At 35.3% G+C, this 20,923-nt stretch overlaps 1 pseudogene; it reads right to left on the bottom strand.

Moving 5' to 3' along the window:
- Positions 1-17,566: 17,566 nt before the first annotated feature.
- LOC100590236 lies at positions 17,567-19,338 on the bottom strand (annotated as a pseudogene).
- Between the last annotated feature and the right edge of the window lie 1,585 nt (positions 19,339-20,923).

Genomic DNA, 20,923 nt, shown 5'->3' with positions numbered 1-20,923 from the left:
ATGTTCCAAGCTTAATTTGTATTTTTCCTTGCATTTTGCTAGAGCTGTAGCTCTAGAATAAACTGTTTCTCTAGGTATCCCTGAAGATCAGAGAATGGTATTTTTATCAGAAAATGGCATTTAGAACACGAGGTTTGAGCACATGATTGCTGTTATTGGTGTGTCACTGGGCCTATATATATGTATGTGTGTTGCCATATGTGTATATACACACACACACATACATATAGCCTATATATCTAAACATATATCTAAACATGAGTTTATAGTAATGTATCCAACTTTAATCTAGTGCCATATAGTTTATTTTCAATTAATTTTTATTGCTCTACTTTTTTCTCTTCAACACTCTTTTCGTTGCTGTAAGTTTTTATTGGATAGATTTATAGTTCCTAATATACAATTGAAACTTGGCTTTTCTTCCATAGTACTTTTATTTTCACTCTATTTATTTTCCCAAAGATCTATCAATCCTTTCTTCTGAACAATTAATGCCTATTAAATTATCTAGTGTACAGTTTTAAATGTAAGAACATCCTGAAGCATTAATTTTTTTTAGAAGTTTCACAATCATACGTTGCCATAAGTATTATAAACACACAATAAGGGTATATTATAATGCCACTCCTGGGATCATGTAATGTTACAGGTAAAATCTTGAATACTTTTTAGAGTTTGGATTAATAATACCTGAAACAGGGAAAGAGCCATAAGATACGAGATTCCATGCATAAAAGCATACTACTTTCTAGCAGTGTCTGGGATACTGATTTTTCAAAATGTCTATATCTGCTAATGTGCCAAATAATGTAAGATATGATATTTAATCTCAGATATTTTTTTAAAGTTTAGACAGGAAAATAAATGTATAGATTCAATAAAAGCTCACACGGTATTTATGACAAGTAAATGTACATTAGTGTGCTTTTTGTTTACACCTTGAAACAGTAGATAGCTAAATGTTTCTTCATTTGAAGACATTTACACAAGTTTTTTTTTCAAGTGGTCCATCAGCACTAATACCAGAATGAATAAGTTTTGAAAAGTAGGTTACATTCCTTTATATGTAAAATGCAGTCCTAGTTGTTAATTCATCTGACAGCTCTGGAGATATAGTCAAAGTTTAATAGAGACCTTGGGGCAACCAATCAGTATACAGGAACATACCTGCCTGGGGATGCAGTTAGATCTGGACAGAGAGAGAAGAGCAGAATTAACCCTTTTGAAAAAATAAAATAAAATGTACTTGAATGTGTCAATTAGTGGTAATTCATCTTACAATTATTATTTCCATGTAACGTTAGTTATATATTTTATGTTTTAGTGCAAAACCTTTTACAACTTGAAGAATTTTTAAAACAAAAATGATTACTTTCTGGTTAGTACCTTAATATGCTACAAATCAGAGTTTAAAATTGGATTTAATACAATTATTACAAGTATTGAATTGTTTACATTTCATTTAAGATACACTGTTTAAAATCACAGAGATCTTTTTTATACTGTAGATTTCAAGTAAAATAGAAATGCATAGAATGACTAGTGATTTAATTCATTATCACCACACTTAAAACACTTAGTGACATATATTAAAAATTACTCCTGTAGGCCGGGCGTGGTGGCTTACGCCTGTAATCCCAGCACTTTGGGAGGCCAAGGTGGGTGGATCACTAGAGGTCAGGAGTTCAAGACCAGCCTGGCCAACATGGTGAAACCCTGTCTCTACTAAAAATACAAAACTTAGCCGGGCGTGGTGGTGGGTGCCTGTAATCCAAGCTACTCAGGAGGCTGAGTCAGGAGAATCGCTTAAACCCAGGAGGTAGAAGTTGCAGTGAGCCAAGACTGCGCCACTGCACTACAGCCTGGGCAACAAGAGGAAACTCCGTCTCAGAAAAAAGAAAAAAAAAAACAAATTTCTCTTGACACTTAAAAAAAGTTTATATAATAATGACATTATAAGTGAATTATAAATAAGGAAATCTTGTCATACATTATGGTGTTATAAGTTTTACTTATTATAATATATTAAAAATTATTTTAATTAAGCAAGGACATAATCTTATTGTATGAATGCCAATATTTTTTATGCATATTGCTTCTTCCAAATGAATTTAGGTTGCATAATGTAAGTGTGAATCTACTAAAGATTATTAGTGAGACTGGAAAATTAACTCTTGTTCAGAATCAGAAAACAGAGGGAAAGAAATAGAAAAAGGGATCAAATAGTAGGCTAAAAATATACAGTTTTAAGAGGCTAATTTAAGATTTATTTTTAATTTTCCAGTAGACCATGTATGTGTTTGACTCTATTTGTTATTTGTTTACAGTGCAGTACAGTTAAGTTACAACTTACAAACTTAATTTGTTGCAAGTTAAAATTCTTACAAGGAAAAGATTACCCAAAAATCAATTACTCTGTTTTTCTTTTTTAATTGCCTTTTAGGAGATTAACAAGATTTGTATCTAACCTAGAAATCTTACTCAAATATTCCTGTATATTAAAAAAGTGTATACAAATATACCTGAATACTTTTCTGATAAACAGTATAACTTTCTTCAATGTTCTTGGAACCAATTTACCATATCGAGATTCCATTCTTAATTTACAAGTTAAATAAAATCTTTTAGAAGTGTACATTAGATTTTCTTATTTTGAAAGCGAGAAAACACTTTATGTATGGAAATGCAAGGACCATAAAAATTTGCATTACTCTATAAGTGATGGGAATATTGGCAAAAATTATCGGAATAAACTTTTTCACATTTCTGACAATTAGCAAAGTCTTGCAAGAATCCAGCGGTGTTTAACCAAGAAAAAAAGAGTCTTAACCGCTGAAAGAGCAGTGATATTTTGACATTTACACTTATCGGATTACCAATCATTCTTCTCAAATCCAAAATAGTCTTGAAAACCAACAACTTTACCATAATAGTAGCTGAGAAATAAGCAGCTTTGAAACCACTGAAATGGGAAGAATGAGTTTGAATCTCTCCCAAAGCTTTCTGGCCATAAAAGTATCAATCTACCGTCTGGAAGCCCTAAAACCTTCATTATTAGGGTTTGTCTTTATTTGAACTCACTCAGAGTTTTCTAGAGGGCATACAAACATGCAAAGTAAGTTAGTTGACAAATTCTGTATCTGTGATAACTTTATAGACCTTAAGCATGACAATGATAATTTACTGTGTAGTATATGTGTATTAGTCTGTTCTCACGCTGCTACAAACAAATACTTGAGATGGGGTAATTTATAAAGAAAAGAGGTTTAATTGGCTCACAGTTCTGCAGGCAGTACAGGAAGCGTCGAGGCTTCTGCTTGGCTTCTGGGGAAGCCTCGGGAAACTTATAATCATGGCGTAAGATGGAAAGGGAAGCAGGAACTTTTTACACGGCTGTAGCAGGAGTAAGAGGGTGGAGAAAATGCTACACACTTTTAAATGACCAGATCTCATGAGAACGCACTCACTAACATGAGAACAGCACTAAGGGGGAAATCCACCCCCATGATCCAATCACCTTCCACCAGGCCCCACTTCTAACACTGTGGATTACAATTGACATGAGATTTGGGTGGGAACACAGATCTATACTGTATCAAGATGGTATATTAGCATTTAATATGCATTAATCAGATGTTGCAATAGAATAATATAATGATCTATTTAAACAGGGTTTTCAAGCAAGAACCCTTTGAGGATAAAACATTTAAAATATAGCCTATTATTGGAACAATCACTAAATCAATAGTGAAAGGAGGAGTGCTTATTTAACAAATGGGATCTAATTAAACGAAAGAGCTTCTGCACAGCAAAAGAAACTACCATCAGAGTGAAGAGGCAACCTACAGAATGGGAGAAAATTTTTGCAATCTACTCATCTGACAAAGGGCTAATATCCAGAATCTACAAAGAACTCAAACAAATTTACAAGAAAAAAACAAACAACCCCATCAACAAGTGGGTGAAGGATATGAACAGACACTTCTAAAAAGAAGACATTTATGTAGCCAACAGACACAAGAAAAAATGCTCATCATCACTGGCCATCAGAGAAATGCAAATCAAAACCACAATGAGATATCATCTCACAACAGTTAGAATAGTGATCATTAAAAAGTCAGGAAGAACAGGTGCTGGAGAGGATGTGGAGAAATAGGAACACTTTTACACTGTTGGTGGGACTGTAAACTAGTTCAACCATTGTGGAAGTCAGTGTGGCGATTCCTCAGGGATCTAGAACTAGAAATGCCATTTGACCCAGCCATCCCTTTTTTGGGTATATACCCAAAGGATTATAAATCATGCTGCTATAAAGACACATGCACACGTATGTTTATTGCAGCACTACTCACAATAGCAAAGACTTGGAACCAACCCAAATGTCCAACAATGATAGACTGGATTAAGAAAATGTGGCACATATACACCATGGAATACTATGCAGCCATAAAAAATGATGAGTTCATGTCCTTTGTAGGGACGTGGATGAAGCTGGAAACCATCATTCTCAGCAAACTATCACAAGGACAAAAAACCAAACACCGCATGTTCTCACTCATAGGTGGGAATTGAACAATGAGAACACTTGGACACAGGAAGGGGAACATCACACACCAGGGCCTGTTGTGGGGTGGGGGGAGGGGGGAGGGATAGCATTAGGAGATATACCTAATGTAAATGACGAGTTAATGGGTGCAGCACACCAAGATGGCACATGTATACATATGTAATAAACCTGCATGTTGTGCACATGTACCCTAGAACTTAAAGTGTAATTTTATATATATATATATATATATATGTGTGTGTGTGTGTGTGTGTAGAAAGAAAGAAAATCAAAGGAAAAGAAAGAAAATGACACAGTTTATGCAAAGTTCTAAGGTGGGAAAGAGCAGAGTGTTTGATTGTTTTATGGAAGGTTTGGGTGCCTGGACAGCAGTAAATCAAGAATGAAGTATCACCCAGCAATCCCACTACTGGGTATCTACCCAAAGGAAAATAAATTGTTATATCAAAAGACACTGCACTGGTATATTTACTGCGGCACTATTCAAGATAGCAAAGTCATGGAATCAACCTAAGTGTTCATCAACAGATGACTGGATACAGAAAATATGGTATATATACACCATGGAACATTATGCAGCCATAAAAATTAATTAAATCATGTCCTTTGCCAAAATGAGGATGGAGCTGGACGTGATTGTCTTCAGTGTAATAACTTAGAACCAGGAAATCAAATACTTTATGTTCTCACTTATAAGTGGGCAGACATGGACATACAGAGTGGAGTGATCAACACTGGGAACTTTAAAAGAGGAGAGGATGAGAGAGGTGAGGGTTGAAGAGTTACCTATTCAATACAATGTTCCACTATTCAGATGATAGGTATACTAAAAGCTCAGACCTCACCATTGTGCAATATAGCCATGTAACAAACCTGAACATATACCTCATTAATCTATAGAAATAAAAATTAAAAAGAGGGAGCATTACAAAAGAATAAATTATCATAATATATGTTAGGAATTACAAGTAGAGTAATTGGGCAATTGATGTATCGAGTGCTTCAGTAAGTTAGGACATCTATGTTTGCACCAGCATTGTTTTTTGATATCATAGTTATATTATCAATCTGGATAAATTCGACCAACAATTTGTGTAGTCCCTTTAATAGAACTGCTTCAAACATCGGTATCTTCTTGTCGATTAGGTGTTTAACCCTGACAACATCCTATACTGATCAGTCAGTGCCCAGGTGTTCCTGAACTCTTTTCTGCATTTCAGTATCATCATAACCTGCCTTCTCAATACTTATTTTTTTCATGAGATAACCAATATAAACTTGCAAAGTGCAACTAAATTGCAAAGTGCGTTTAAGTTTTCATCTGAGAACAGCATTATTTCATCACATTAAGTAGTTATCAGTCGTTATTCTTCCTAATAAAGTTTCCAAATGTTGTCTTTTTTTTTGTTTACCTCTGGAAAAGAAACAAACAAATATATACATATATATATATATATGACACCTGTGTTTGCACTAGCATTCTTTTTTGATATCATAGTTATATCATCAAATATATATATATATATATTTTTTTTTTTTTTTTTGAGATGAAGTCTCGCTCTGTTGCCCAGGCTGGAGTGCAGTGGCACAATCAGACTGGAGTGCAGTGGCACGATCTCAGCTCACTGCAGCCTCCACCTTCCAGGTTCAAGTGATTCTTCTGCCTCAGCCTCCTGAGTAGCTGAGATTATAAGTGTGTGCCACCACGCCCAGCTGATTTTTGTATTTTTAGTACAGATAGGGTTTCACCATATTGGCCAGGCTGGTCTTGAACTCCTGACCTCTAATGATCTGCCTGCCCCAGCCTCCCAAAGTGCTGGGATTACAGGTGTGAGCCACCACACCCAGCCAGAATAAAATATTTAAATAATACTTAAGTAACACTTATTTTGAAGGCTCCCATTATTGTAAGCATTAATTGAATATGTAGCCTGTGTTTTCACTCTTTGGTTTAGTTTTCCAGACCAAGTTTCCAAACCGTGTTTGCTTCCTTTAAGTGTTTTGCAGCACGAGTGTAATGTGGCTATCACATGATGAAAGGGATAGTATTTCAGTTTCCTTAATATAATCATATGCTTTTCATGGATGTGACTTACTAAAGACAATAAAAAATCTCACAGAAAATTGTTAAAACTAAATTACTTATAGCTATTGGGAAAGAGACTTATTTATCAACCTTTATAGGTAACATTAATTTAATTAATTTAAATACTTTCATTTAGAAATGTATGCACAGTATATTTTTTTCATAAATATGAAAATTTCTGACTATGTTTTTCTCTATTTTTTATTTGTTTGCTTCTAGGTGAAGAGATCCAAGTATCCTAAACAGGTGCAATTCATTTATTCGTAACGCAAATGAATATTGAGCTCCTACATTCACCAGGGACCTTTGCCAAATGCTTACTATACTCATGTTTCCTAAATCTAGGGTGAAGAAGAATAGGGGTTTAAAAATAGTCTTCATCTCTAGCTGTTAAAAATCTACTGAATTTCAATAAGCAATCGATTCGTGACACTCTAGGAAATTCTCTCTCTTGTTATTTAAGCCAAGTGTGAATGTAATTTCCTAAAACATTTTTTAAGACAAAATATATATTAAATTCAGCCTCTTCAACTTTACAAACTATACAGACTAAATTTATGTAGTCTGTACTATATCCCAACCACTTTAAATACTTTTGATTATATTGAACTCTTCCCAGATAGAGACTGTGGTTTAATCATTTTTATAGCCCAGTTCAGCAGAATGCTATTTATTGAGTAGGTAAGTAATAAATAGAGCAGGTCTTCAAATAACATTTTGTTCACCATCTTTTGTTATAAACCTGATGAGGGGGAAAAAAATGGTTCCTGGCAGGGGCCACTGTCAGTGTGAAGCTTGCATGTCCTCCCCATATCTGTGGGGTTTTTCCTGGGTACTGAAGTTTCCTTCCATATCCCAAAGCTGTGCGCATTAGGTTCATTGGCATTTCTACATTGTCCCATTATGAATGAGTGTGTGTGTGTGCGTGCGCCCTGCAATGAGATGACATCCTGTCCACCATTGGTTCCTGCTTGTGCCCTGAACTCCCAGGATAGCCTCTGGTCACCCATGATCATTACTGAAATAATGGAGTTAATAATTGTCTTACTTGTTTTTATTAATCTTTCTTAAGTGCATACATGAATCATATGTATTTTAATTTTTAATATTATAATTATTTTGGTCTTCATTTAGAAAATGGTTGACGTCCGGGGACTATTGTGGGGTGGGGGGAGGGGGGAGGGACAGCATTAGGAGATATACCTAATGCTAAATGACGAGTTAATGGGTGCAGCAAACCAACATGGCACATGGATACATATGTAACAAACCTGCACATTGTGCACATGTACCCTAAAACCTAAAGTATAATAATAAAATAATAAAATAAAAAAAGAAATACAAAAAAAAAAAAGAAAATGGTTGATGTTTTGTGATCAGAAATGTGCCATAGGAACTTACCTTTTATTTAAATCAATTAGCTTGTGGTAAAACTGATTTCATTACAGGTTGTTTGCTTAAAGTCACAGTTTCCAAGAACCTATCAAAGACATGCATGAGGACTTGCCGTATGTGTTTTGTTAAAAATGAATGTACTTGTCTATCTTTCAGATATTGTATTGAAAATCAGATAAGGCCAGGTGCAATGGCCCACAGCTGTAATCCCAGCACTTTGGGAGGCCTAGGTGGGCGGATCGCTTGAGGTCAGGAGTTCGAGACTAGCCTGGCCAACATGGTGAAACCCCGTCTCTACTACAATACAAAAATTAGCCGGGCATGTTGTTGGGTGCCTGTAATCCCAGCTGCTCTGGAGGCTGAGGCAGGATAATTGCTTGAACCTGGGAGGTGGAGGTTGCAGTGAGCGGAGATCGCATCACTGGACTCCAGCCAGGATAACGGAGTAAGACTCCATCTAAAAAATAAATAAATAAATAATCAGATAAAATAAATTTAAAATGTAATATTATTCTCTTACATGAATTTTCCCATGAAAATTCAGTTTTATCTAAATAAACCAATAGTGTAAATATATTATCAGTTTTATCTATAAAGAAGAATTTTTCAAGAAATGTGATTCTTTCATAAAATCAGAGCCAGTTAGAGCTCCCGAGTAAATCATTGACTTAAGTTTCAATAGCATCTAAGGGACTCTTAGTAATGATGTTTTACCAAATTATTAAATACTCTCTGTTTAAAATATTTAGGGAAAAAGTATAAGCAATAAATCTACTTAAATGTCAAGTGTATGGACATCACAACTATTATAAATAACAATAATGCATGGATAGTCTCATATGCAGTTTTCTTCTAGGCTCAGAATACATTAAAATCTTGAACTCTGACAACATTCAGAATAGATTCTATTATGTTGTATATCTATTTTAATAATAAATATGAAAGGATTGGATTTATTTTCTCTATAAATACGTGAGTAATACAGTTCCTGAAGAATTATGATCTGAATACTATGTAAGTATATATGTAATTTCAGCAACACATCTACATTGTACATGTGTGTAAATTGGTTTGTAAGTTTATGTATATGTGTATAACTCTTTTCTCCTCATGAACATATATCTTTGGAGAATTTAAACATTCATTTCAAAACCTTCTGTATGTATTACATGATTAAAATTTATAATAACATATATAGTGTACAGAGATAGATTCCACAGAAACTATTCTATTACAAAATCTCTATAGCTAAAGCTGGCTGACTTGGTAGGTATGAAGTTGTGATTCATTCAAATAAATATCTTCAAAGAAATTGACGGAAGGGACAATGGTGGACATGTTAAAGGATAGAGTCAGGAAACAAATGAACTTTTGAACCATACTGACCTTTAAATCCCATCAAAACAATAACATAATATGATTTTCTATGTCATCCATTTCTCATGGCCCTGATAAAGAGCCTGCTTCTACTTATATCTTCAAAGATATTTCTCCATGGAATGACATCTCAGAAATGCATGCTGTAATTCATTAAATCTTTTATTTTGGCAATGGTAATATTTTGTACTTGTTTCTGAATATGTGTTATGATCCCTTTAGATCAGATCTTTTGTGAAATACAAAAGCCATCCTATTTTCTCTAAATCTTTAATCAAGGATTTACATACAGTATGCTTTAAATAAATGTTATTTGTGGTAATATGGGCCCTTAATGAAATTATCCAGCAATAAATAAATATTTTAATTACTTAGAAAATTCAAATAAATGATGTCAAGCTATACCTAGGCTAAATTATATTATGATCATTGCTTGACTATATTACGTCACTTATATTCTGCTACCATTTACTTGCATGCTATTGTCTCAGATTCGGATTTTCTATGTTTTAATAGCTCAGGAAGGTGCATATATGTAAGCAGAACATCTAACTAAAAGAATATTATTTCCAAATGTGCTTTTGAATTTATATGTGGAATCGTATTAACTGTTCACAAACAGGAAAGGCAGAAGTCCATTTCGGGAATAACATCTGATTTCTTTGAAAATTATCTTAGGGACCTATTAGAACAGATCAGGGCAAAGTGGTATGTGATAGGTGAATAGTATTAGAAACCCTGGGAGTCAAATGTTGGCTCAAAGGAATTCAAGAAGTGGTTCAGAATAAACCACTGTCAACAAATCGCCATGAAGTGTAATAATATTGAAAGAAAAAATGGGAAAACCCAGACTGAATGATAAAATAGTTAATCCCTAAAGTGCCTGGCAGAGGAAGGAAAGTTCAAGCTAAATCAATGTAGTAGCTTTCCTCAGCTAATGTACTAACATATGAGAAGGCTAGATATTGAATTTTTAGTCCAGATCTTTCACTGTTTTTTCTAGAGAGAAGAATATTTGACAGTTTTCTATTTATATATGATATTTTTATGAAATAGTGGAAGATGTATAATGTTGATGTAAATATAATTTTCTTTTTTTAAATGTGTATTAAAATTGCCTAAATTAATGTGTAGGATGTTGGCATTTGGCATACAGCATTCAGTTTTGCAGAATAAGGACAAATGATCTCTCCAATAGTGATAACAAATATTGATATAAAACCACTGTGGAGTGATCATTTAAAAATATGTTGAAAAATTACCTAAAAGTTCTGGGAGAATTTGCAACCATAAATTGCTTAATCAGTGTGCAAATAAGTTCATGATCTCGGCTCACTGCTAACTCCGCCTCTCGGATTCAAGCGATTCTCCTGCCTCAGCCTCCCTAGTATAGTAGCTGGGACTACAAGCGCCCACCATCGTGCCCAGCTAATTTTTTTTTTTTTTTTTTTTTTTTTTTTTTTTTTTTTTTTGTAATAGAGACGGGGTTTCTCCATGTTGGTCAGGCTGGTCTCAAACTCCCGACCTCAGGTGATCCGCCCTCCTCGGCCTCCCAAAGTGCTGGGATTACAGGTGTGAGCCAACACGCCCGGCCGTATATTTTACTTTTTTAGCATAACCGTCAAGAAGAGATTTGAAATGAATAGATATATTTTACTGTTGATGTGTTATATAAATTTTTAATGGCTAGATGATGATTTCTGGAATTATTTGAATGCATCTTGACAAAAAGAAAAGCTTTCTAGAGCTTACTCATGAACAAATGATTGGTCAAAATAACAAAAATAAATAAAAAGGAAATTCATTATACTTTCATAACAATTTTTCTTAGTCATGCGTAAAGTATTACTGAAAGAATCAATATATGTCTTGTTTTTTCCAAATGTAATTATTCATGGTTTTAAATCACTATAGCTACATCACAGTATTCTAATTGACTGTAGTAAATTCCTTTTTAGAGGAAATAACCTATCTAAAAGTGGTTTGTTATTACAATTTAAAATAATAAACAGAAAATTGTATTATCCAATTAGTTGTATATTTCCACTGAAATAAATCTTGCTCTCAATTTCCAATACAGCAGATAATTTCAAGGTTGTATTAAATATGTAGCAGCTGGAGGTTGCCAAATGAATGTTTTGAATGAGTACATTTTAGTGAAGTGTGTACTATCTTTTTTGACATGCATGTAATCATAACACATTTTCTGGCAGCTGGGTTCCCTGGGGCAAAATGAAGCTGCAATAGAAGATAAAACAACCTGCTTATGTAATGACCATAAAATAGTATGTATATATTTCTGAAAAATGTCTCAATTGGATGACTGACTCTAGCTGAGGTCTTATTTTACAATTCGCATCAGTGAAGCATTTTCAAAATCCTGGGTATCTAGCTCTTTTAAACTAAATCTGAAAGTTTATTTAACACATGAACAACATTTCTTAATAAAATGTTTTCTAAATAAAAAGATAAAATGATTTTAGTAATTTTAATTTTTCCTGCCACAAGCATATGGAACCAAAGTCATACAGGGTTTGGCTGTTTTTTTTTTAAATTTTAATATAAATTCAGTCTTAGAATTTAATGAATACATAGGGAAAGTATTTTTGTGTGAAAACTCATTAGAAATAGCTTTCTTCCCCCAGAAAAGCCTACAGTAAGCCACTGGGTTTGAATAGTATGAAGAGTAGTTTTGTTTTGTTTTGTTTTAATTTCCCAGAGTCAAACTTTACCAGTAAAACAAAAAGTACACAAGTGAGTAAAACTTCCTGAGGTCTGGGACATGCTGCATGACTGCCCACGTCCTTTCTCACCACATCAAAGTCATGCTCTCTGGACCAGAATGACAGATAAGTCCTGTAAGTGGGCATTTGTAGTTTATTTCCTATCACTCCGTTGAGAGCGTTTAAGTTATGAAACATATCTTTTTTATGCTTAGAGAATTATTTAGCTTGCATGATATTCTCCAGGGATGACCATAATGATTTTTATTCATAAAGACTACCACGTGTTTTATTTAACAAATTTAAGAAGGTTACCTACATTTATACCTTTTTGCATCAGGCTTTCTATTCTTATTCATCATGTCTTTTCTTGATCTGCATTAGTGTTATGTACATTTAATATTTGAGAATGTGTAATTATACTGTAGAAGGAGAAAATATACAAGATAGATGAAATTTATAAGATATCTTGGTATAGAAAATTCATATTCCAGCAGATTTCAAAATATAAGTTAACATAAAATCCTTTTAGTGTGTACACTAATGTGGGACATTACAGAAATAGGCAAAATGCATTGAATAGATGATAATATGTTTAGGAAAAATATCCGTGATTTTCAGATGAGTAATAACAAAAAAGAAGAAGCCTAGCGTTTATATAGGTTATAATATTAAATGACAGAAAGAGAAAGAGTAAAAAAGCCAAAGGCAAATAAAAATTCTTATAGATATATTAACTCTCACACACAGAGCTTGGTATTTGGGAGACAATAACAGAAGAGAGTGTGACATTTCGAGAGGTTTGAGTTTCTTGAAACTGTCTTGAATACATTTAGTTATTCATATTTTTGGGAGGTGCATATCTATATTTCTATTTTTCTAAAATATGTTTATAAAGGCGCTACAAGTATTAGCATACTGATATTGACAATATTTTCTAAATGTTTAAATCACTATATATTTCTGACTGTATTAATTTTTCCTTTCTAATGTCAATACTTATCATTTCTTAGTTTTCTTTGATCATTCTTATTGAAATTTTTCCCCTTAAAATATTTTGAAATATTATTTCCCTAGATTTAAAAATCTGTTTTTCTCTTTTGAGTTTTTAGCTGATTTGTCCCTTTTTATTTGTATTATCTCCTTCTTTCTATAGAACTAATATTTATTTATTATGTTTCAGCTTTAGTATTTCAGTGCTTATTGTTTTTAACTTACTTTTTATTAAAAAATAATATAAATTTCCCCCAAGTACTGCTTTGCTATCTTTCTGTTTGCTTTTTGGATATATAAGCCCTTGATTAATGCAATAATTATTTTGGATATTGCCTTTATCTTTATATGGTTGCACTTTTTTAAGGAGATGATGTTAAGATTTTATTATTAAACAGTCATATTTCAATATGAACAGATAATGCAGTCATAATATTGGTAATTGTTGAACCAAATACAAAATAATTTTAAATGCCAAATGTCATATGTATATGTGTATCTAGTTCATGTGTAAATATATAACTAGACATGTACATAAAACCAATGTTTTAAACTATATTATTTAAATTTTACCATGTTCTCTATTATTCAATGGACCTAATAAAGACAGAGTTTGTTGTTATATTTGTTTATTCCAATAATTTATAGTATGTTTGTTGAACATTTTTTGATCCATCTGTTCAAATTTATAAAAAATCAGAACTCATAAATTCATTATAAATTATGCCCTTTACTGTAAACCTCATTATTCCGTTTAAATTCCCTTCCCTAACATATCTTTCTGTTCAAAATAACATTGATATTGTTTTGCATTTTTTTTTTTAGTATTCTGGCCTTACTGAATCAGGTTCATACTAACATTGAAATTACTGGTTTATTTTTTCACCAATAAAAATACAATATTTTATATTTTCACTCTAAAAAAATCTGTGCCATTTATTGTCAGTTTACTATGTAATGTTAATTATATTTATTCCCTTTTTTTTTGGCGTTCCAGTGGGCTTTTATTGAGATAAATTAACAAAAATCAAGATTTTACCATAATTTTTGAACCTTATAAATTCAGGAGACTCTGGTCCATATATGTGTACATACAACATAACACATCCCAACAAAAACTGAGCCCCACTGGAACATCTGCCAATTAACAAAAAGCCAATTTTCCCTTCCCCAGTGTTTCTGAAATTTTGAGTTCCCACTGTTCACTTCTTAGTAGAACTTGTCACTTGTGGCTAGAGACACTGGAATTCTCTACCATTTTTACTGAACAAAAAATAATTTTTTCCTTTATTTCTAAAAAGGGAACAGTGACTTTGTTTTCTCCAGGCACCCCATCCCCCAAAACCAATGGTTAAAATACAACGGCCTGTGTCTTAATAACCCAGCCCTACTCCCTCCCTTGCCCAGCGTTGTCTACTGGAGAATTTAAATGCACTTCTCTTGTAATCTATCAGCTGTGGAGGGGCAGAGTCCAGGTGCCAGGCTAGCTCCCTCTGACCTCATGAATTGTGACAACCTTTGGACACATAACTGTTTACCCGAAAGATGAGTTTTTAGATCAGAAAGTAGAGTAAATTTTCTTTGGGAGTTTTAAAAAACTATCTTTAGAGATACAAAGTACAACTACAATTCCACAGAAGTCTGCTAAAGCTCACCAAAAGGCTGACTTGCTTCAGCTCCCATGAGGCCAATAATTTTGATAAAGGTATTTGGCAAGAAAATGATTCCACAATAACAAATTTACAGATACCTCAGATGTTGAAAAAATAGCAAATTAAAATAACATGGCTTAATTCCCAATAACTTATTTCATTGTTTGTTACTCATCTAGAAATTCAGGAGTGTGGCTAAAGGCAGTTTCTGATGAGGTTATGAGCTTCCAAAGTGTTTCTAAATTCTTAGTGCAGACACCCTCCCTTTTGGGGCAAAGCACCCTCTCTCCCACATCTACTAAAGAAAACCCAAAAAACCAAAAAATTAAAAAATTAAACCAAGTACCAAAATTGAAAGTATTACTGAAGTAAAACCTCTAATGAGGAGTGACATCTAAACTATCTGGATATCACTACTGGACACAGTCTTGTAGAGGCAGCAGTCCAGTTTTGGTTTTTGACTCTCTAATAGGAATTGTTAAATGGAAAGATGCTCTAAGGACTAGGTCAAAGCCTGGACTCTTATTTTTTTTTCTTTTTTGGTCCCTCATAATAAGGAGCATTGTTACTGTTACCCCTTTCCCAATGCCTCCTGATTGACCTAGTACACTGGGTTAAAAGGGAACTAAAACATTAAAAAAAAAAAAAAAAGTTTACTGGTTTTGAATCATCTCACTCCTTTTGCCTGGAGATCAGGCCAAACATCAAGCATGTTGGGAGGGGTACAATTTAAAGCAACACTATTGATTGTAAAGCATTTACCAGCAATTTACAGTACAAAATGACAGACAACAATTCTTGTTACAGTGCAAGAGAATGACAAGCAGCTTTCTGTAGCATGAAAGTTAACAGCTCTCAGGTTGCCCATTCCTGCAAAAGACTATGTATCAAGATGGGCAGAGGGCAACACATTTACACACTAGAGGAAATGATCCACAGAAAATTAAGCTCCAGAACTGCTAACGTTACCAAAGCTGGTACTGGCTAATATTCTGAAATGCAAATCTGCGCTTTATATATATACTGCTCAACGACACTGCCATTCAACAGAATTCCCACACTGCAAGGCAGATTAATCTTTGCCCCCGTTTGCAGAGCTTCAAATATTCCTCAAACTTTTAGAAAGTGGGGAGAAGCAAAATGAGAGCTTCTCAAATAAAAAAATTCTTTAATTATCAATGTTTTGACGCTTCCTTGCTCTCTCCGGTAAATCTACTCCAAAGGTACTAGATGAGACTGTGTGGCAGCAAAGAGTACATCCCAGATTTCTGGGGCCCTTAACTAACACAGGGTACCATAGAAATCTGCTCTCTACAGCAAGAGGCCAAAGTACTTTCTAGAATTTGTGTTGCATAACACTGAGCCCCTCTCATCTTTTGCTGTTCCTATAATCACTAATCCCCTTAATCCCAGCAACCTTCATCCAAAATGTCTATCTACCTATCTATCTGAACCCAGAAAAAAAAAAACTTATTTACAAAGTTTATACAAGTATACACACCCAATTTTCTATGGGACACGCTTTGCCACAGAGGAAAGGGGGTCAAGGCTCTGACATGTCTATACATCAAGTGCCATACTGCTATGGGAGGCTTGTGTAAAGGAGTCTTTAGTGTCTGCTGTAGAGCACAAAGGCTTGTCATACAGCTCCTGCAGTGATAGACTGCTCTTTCCTTCGGGAGTGATGATGTTTTATCTACTCAGCCTAGAAGAACTTTTCACTTGGGATTTTTTTTTTTTTTTTTGACTCAGAGTCTTGGTCTGTTGCCCAGGCTGGAGTACAGTGGTGCAATCCCAGCTCACTGCAACCTCCACCTCCCAGGATCAAGCAATTCTCCTGCCTCAGCCTCCCAAGCAGCTGGGACTACAGATGCATGCTGCCACACCTGGCTAATTTTTTGTATTTTAGTAGAGACAGGGTTTCACCATGTTGCCCAGGCTGGCTGTGAACTCCTAAGGTCAGGCAATCCACCCACCTTGGCCTCCCAAAGTGCTGGGATTACAGGTGTGAGCCACCGCGCCCAGCCAGGATTGTTTTTTTAAAATACATGTATTTACAGTTTGGATGAACTGCAGTTGTATATCAACTCCTCCACATAAAGAAAAAAAATGGTGTCTAAAATTACTAATGAGTTATATCTTCCAGCCCTGGGCTTGAGTATTGGGTAGAAAGGGAAGATGCTTCAACTTGAAACTAAAATGAAAAGACAAAATATTTTAAAAGAAAAAGAAAGAAAAAAGAAAAGAGTTACTATTGATTCCTTGGGCTATGTCTAAAAGATGATATTCTGAATGGTCTCATAGCATAAGGCACTTCGCACAAATAAGTAATAAGCTCTTCAGGTTTACAAAACGGATGAGTAATCAGGGAGAAGTTGAAATGCACTCGAGAGTCAGCTGTTGGAGAATTTTGAAATCATAGACAAACTTGTGTATTCATTAAGATTCTTCTCTTTTTAGGGTTTCTCCCCTTCTCTTCTTTCTTTTCCTTCCTTGTCCCCTTTCCCCAGAAAACATTTTTTAAAAACCAGTAGTTAGTGCAACTAATGTTCAGTCAGCACATAGTGCAAACAAGTAGAACCAAAAAGGTATATTCCTTCTTCTCAGCCTTTTTCTCATCACCAGTTAAAAAAGAAAAAAATGTCTGAGCTCTTTAAAGTCTTCATAGTTCCAAAATAAAAGATGGAAAAACCCACAAAGAGAAGAGCATTCCCCTCAATACGATGTGTCACAGATCCAAACAAGCCGTCTGTAGTTTGTCAAAGCATGCTTGTTAAGGCTTCTCATCCTCTACAGGCTCGCTGTGGTATTCTGCCACACACAGGCTCTTGTCAATGTTGCCTGGAATAGGTTTCATTTCTGTTCCCAGCTGCTCCTCAATAATTTTCAGGTTGAAGCGATCATAATAGTGATCAAGCTGATGGCTAAGCCAAGGTGACCAAAGCTACCTGATCTTCCAATACGATGGAGATAGGTCTCTGCCAGCTTTGGGAAATCAAAGTTTATTAACACATTCACACCTTGTATATCAATACCTCGTGTAAACAGATCAGTGTAAACAAGATTGCATCATAAGCCATTTCAGAAATCACGAAATACACGATTTTGATGTTCCTGCCTCATTTTAGCATGAATATAGAAGCAAGAATAACCTGGTTGAGAAGTCTTGGCTAGCAATTCAACTGGCTGAGAGGAGTTACAGAAAATGATCGACTGGTTTATCTGAAGCCTGGAGAAAAGTGTGTTGAGGCAGTGTACTTTTTGGAGCTCAGTTACACATGCATAGTACTGGGTTACTCCCTTTAGAGTTAGTTCCTACATCAGGTTAATCTCATAGGGTTTCTGCAAGTGGGAATTCATGACCTTCTGTACACTAAGAGGGAAAGTAGCAGAATGTAGTCAAATCTTCCTGTTTTTAGGTAGCATGAGAATAATATCCTCCATTATCTGAACAAAATCCTGTGACAGCAACTTATCTGCCTGCTCATCCAATACTATAATCTGAACATGATCAACTTTTGCTACTCTTTTTTTTTTTCTTCTTCTTCTTCTTTTGGGATGGAGTCTCCCTCTGCTGCTCAAGCTGGAGTGCACTGGTGTGATCTCAGCTTACTGCAATCTCCGCCTCCCCGGGTTCAAGCGATTCTCCTGCCTCAGCCTCCTAAGCAAATGGGACTACAGTCGCACGCCACCAAGCCTAGCTAATTTTTGTATTTTTAGTAGAGACAGGGTTTCGCCACATGGACCAAGATGGTCTCGATCTCTTGACCTGGTGATCTGCCCACCTGAGCTTTCCAAAGTGTTAGGATTACAGGTGTGAGCCATCACGCCCGGGCTACTCTTTTCTTAGTAACATCCAGGATTCTCCTAGGGGTAGCAATCACTATGTGCATTGTATCATCAAGCCTGATTATGTCATCTCATAAATTGGTTCCTCCTGTGATTGCCATCACTTTGGCCCCTCCCATGTGTTTCCTGACCTGGATGCAAATTTGACTGACCTGTAGAGCAAGTTCTCAAGTCGGAACAAGCACCATTGCTTGTATACCGTGCTTCTTCAGATCTCGCCGTTCAAGTAAGGGAATGAGGTAGGCTCCGCTCTTGGCTGTTCCATTTTTTGCTCTAGCTAAGATATCCCTACCAGATAAAGCAATGGGAATGCTCTCCTCCTGAATAGGAGGTGGCTTTTCCCAGCCCATTTCAAAAATTCCCGTCAGTAACTCCCGTTTCAAACAATAATCTTCAAACTCATTTTCTTGTTTGGAGTGTGGAGGTCACATCCGAAGTTTTGATTCTTAGATCCTTCGGAGGGAGTATTAAAGTCTTTTTCCAGTCATCACCAGGCCTAATAGTGGTGGTTTTACACTGTGCTTGCTACGGGGTGCCATTATTGATTGTGCTAGTGTTTTTCAGCTGGTTCATCTGTTGCTGTGTCTGTGTGTCCCCTCCTCCAGGGCCACCACTGGGTTTCACAGGGCCCCTCCACTCACCATTTTGACTGGACAGACCCATTATAACAAGGTTGTCTGTTCTGGCTGTGGTCATGCTGTTTTAGTTGCAAAGGTGTCTTTCAAACTTCAAAAGTTTGAAAGTCAGTAGACAAATTCTAATAACAGTTTATTAGGCTCTCCAAAACTAAGAGAAAAATATAAGTCTTGCTCAATAAATGAGTCTGTGTTGCAATGCAGGCAAGCACCTGTAAGCCTCTGAACAGTAAGCAGCAACTTTGCTCTCTTGCACGGAATCAGCTTTTTATTTTTGAAAAGCCCTTTATGAAGCTTGAGTTACATCTGAATTCACTCACGTCAATTAACGAGGCCGCTCAGAACACTTGGTCCTTTATTGTTGACTTGAAGCTCCCCAAATCTATATTTAGTCTTAACTATCGCATTTGATCTTAGTTCTTTCAGTTGCTTCTCACTTAGTGCTGCATTCTTTAGTATGGTAAATTAAATATAAATTTATTTATTTATTTTTAATTGTATTATTATACTTTAAGTTTTAGGGTACATGTGCACAACCTGCAGGTTTGTTACAAACGTATACATGTGCCATGTTGGTATGCTGCACCCATTAACTCGTCATTTAGCATTAGGTATATCTCCTAATGCTATCCCTCCCCCCTCACCCCACCCCACAACAGGCCATGGTGTGTGATGTTCCCCTTCCTGTATCCATGTGTTCTCATTGTTCAATTCCCACCTATGAGTGAGAATGTGCGGTGTTTGGTTTTTTGTCCTTGCGACAGTTTACTGAGAATGATGGTTTCCACTTTCATCCATGTCCCTACAAAGGATATGAACTCATCCTTTTTTATGGCTGCATAGTATTCCATGGTGTATATGTGCCACATTTTCTTAATCCAGTCTATCATTGTTGGACATTTGGGTTGGTTCCAAGTCTTTGCTATTGTGAATAGTGCTGCAATAAACATACGTGTGCATGTGTCTTTATAGCAGCATGATTTATAATCCTTTGGGTATATACCCAGTAAAGGGATGGCTGGGTCAAATGGTATTTCTAGTTCTAGATCCCTGAGGAATCGCCACACTGACTTCCATAATGGTTGAACTAGTTTAAAGTCCCATCAACAGTATAAAAGTGTTCCTATTTCTCCACATCCTCTCCAGCACCTGTTGTTTCCTGACTTTTTAATGGTTGCCATTCTAACTGGTGTGAGATGGTATCTCACTGTGGTTTTGATTTGCATTTCTCTGATGGCCAGTGATGATGAGCATTTTTTCATGTGTCTTTTGGCTGCAACTAATGTCTTCTTTTGAGAAGTGTCTGCTCATATCCTTTGCCCACTTTTTGATGGGGTTGTTTGTTTTTTTTCTTGTAAATTTGTTGGAGTTCATTGTAGATTCTGGATATTAGCCCTTTGTCAGATGAGTAGGTTGCAAAATTTTTCTCCCATTCTGTAGGTTGCCTGTTCATTCTGATGGTAGTTTCTTTTGCTGTGCAGAAGCTCTTTAGTTTAATTAGATCCCATTTGTCAATTTTGGCTTTTGTTGCCATTGCTTTTGGTGTTTTAGACATGAAGTCCTTGCCCATGCCTATTTATTAAATAAGATATGTAACAATTGTAAAATATGTTGTATGGTTTGTCTACTAATTTTACTATTATTTT

This window comes from Nomascus leucogenys, chromosome 5 (genome assembly GCF_006542625.1).
Source record: "Nomascus leucogenys isolate Asia chromosome 5, Asia_NLE_v1, whole genome shotgun sequence".
Taxonomy (NCBI): domain Eukaryota; kingdom Metazoa; phylum Chordata; class Mammalia; order Primates; family Hylobatidae; genus Nomascus; species Nomascus leucogenys.
The sequence above is the reverse complement of the archived record's forward strand: the minus strand, read 5'-3'. Positions and strand labels throughout refer to the sequence as shown.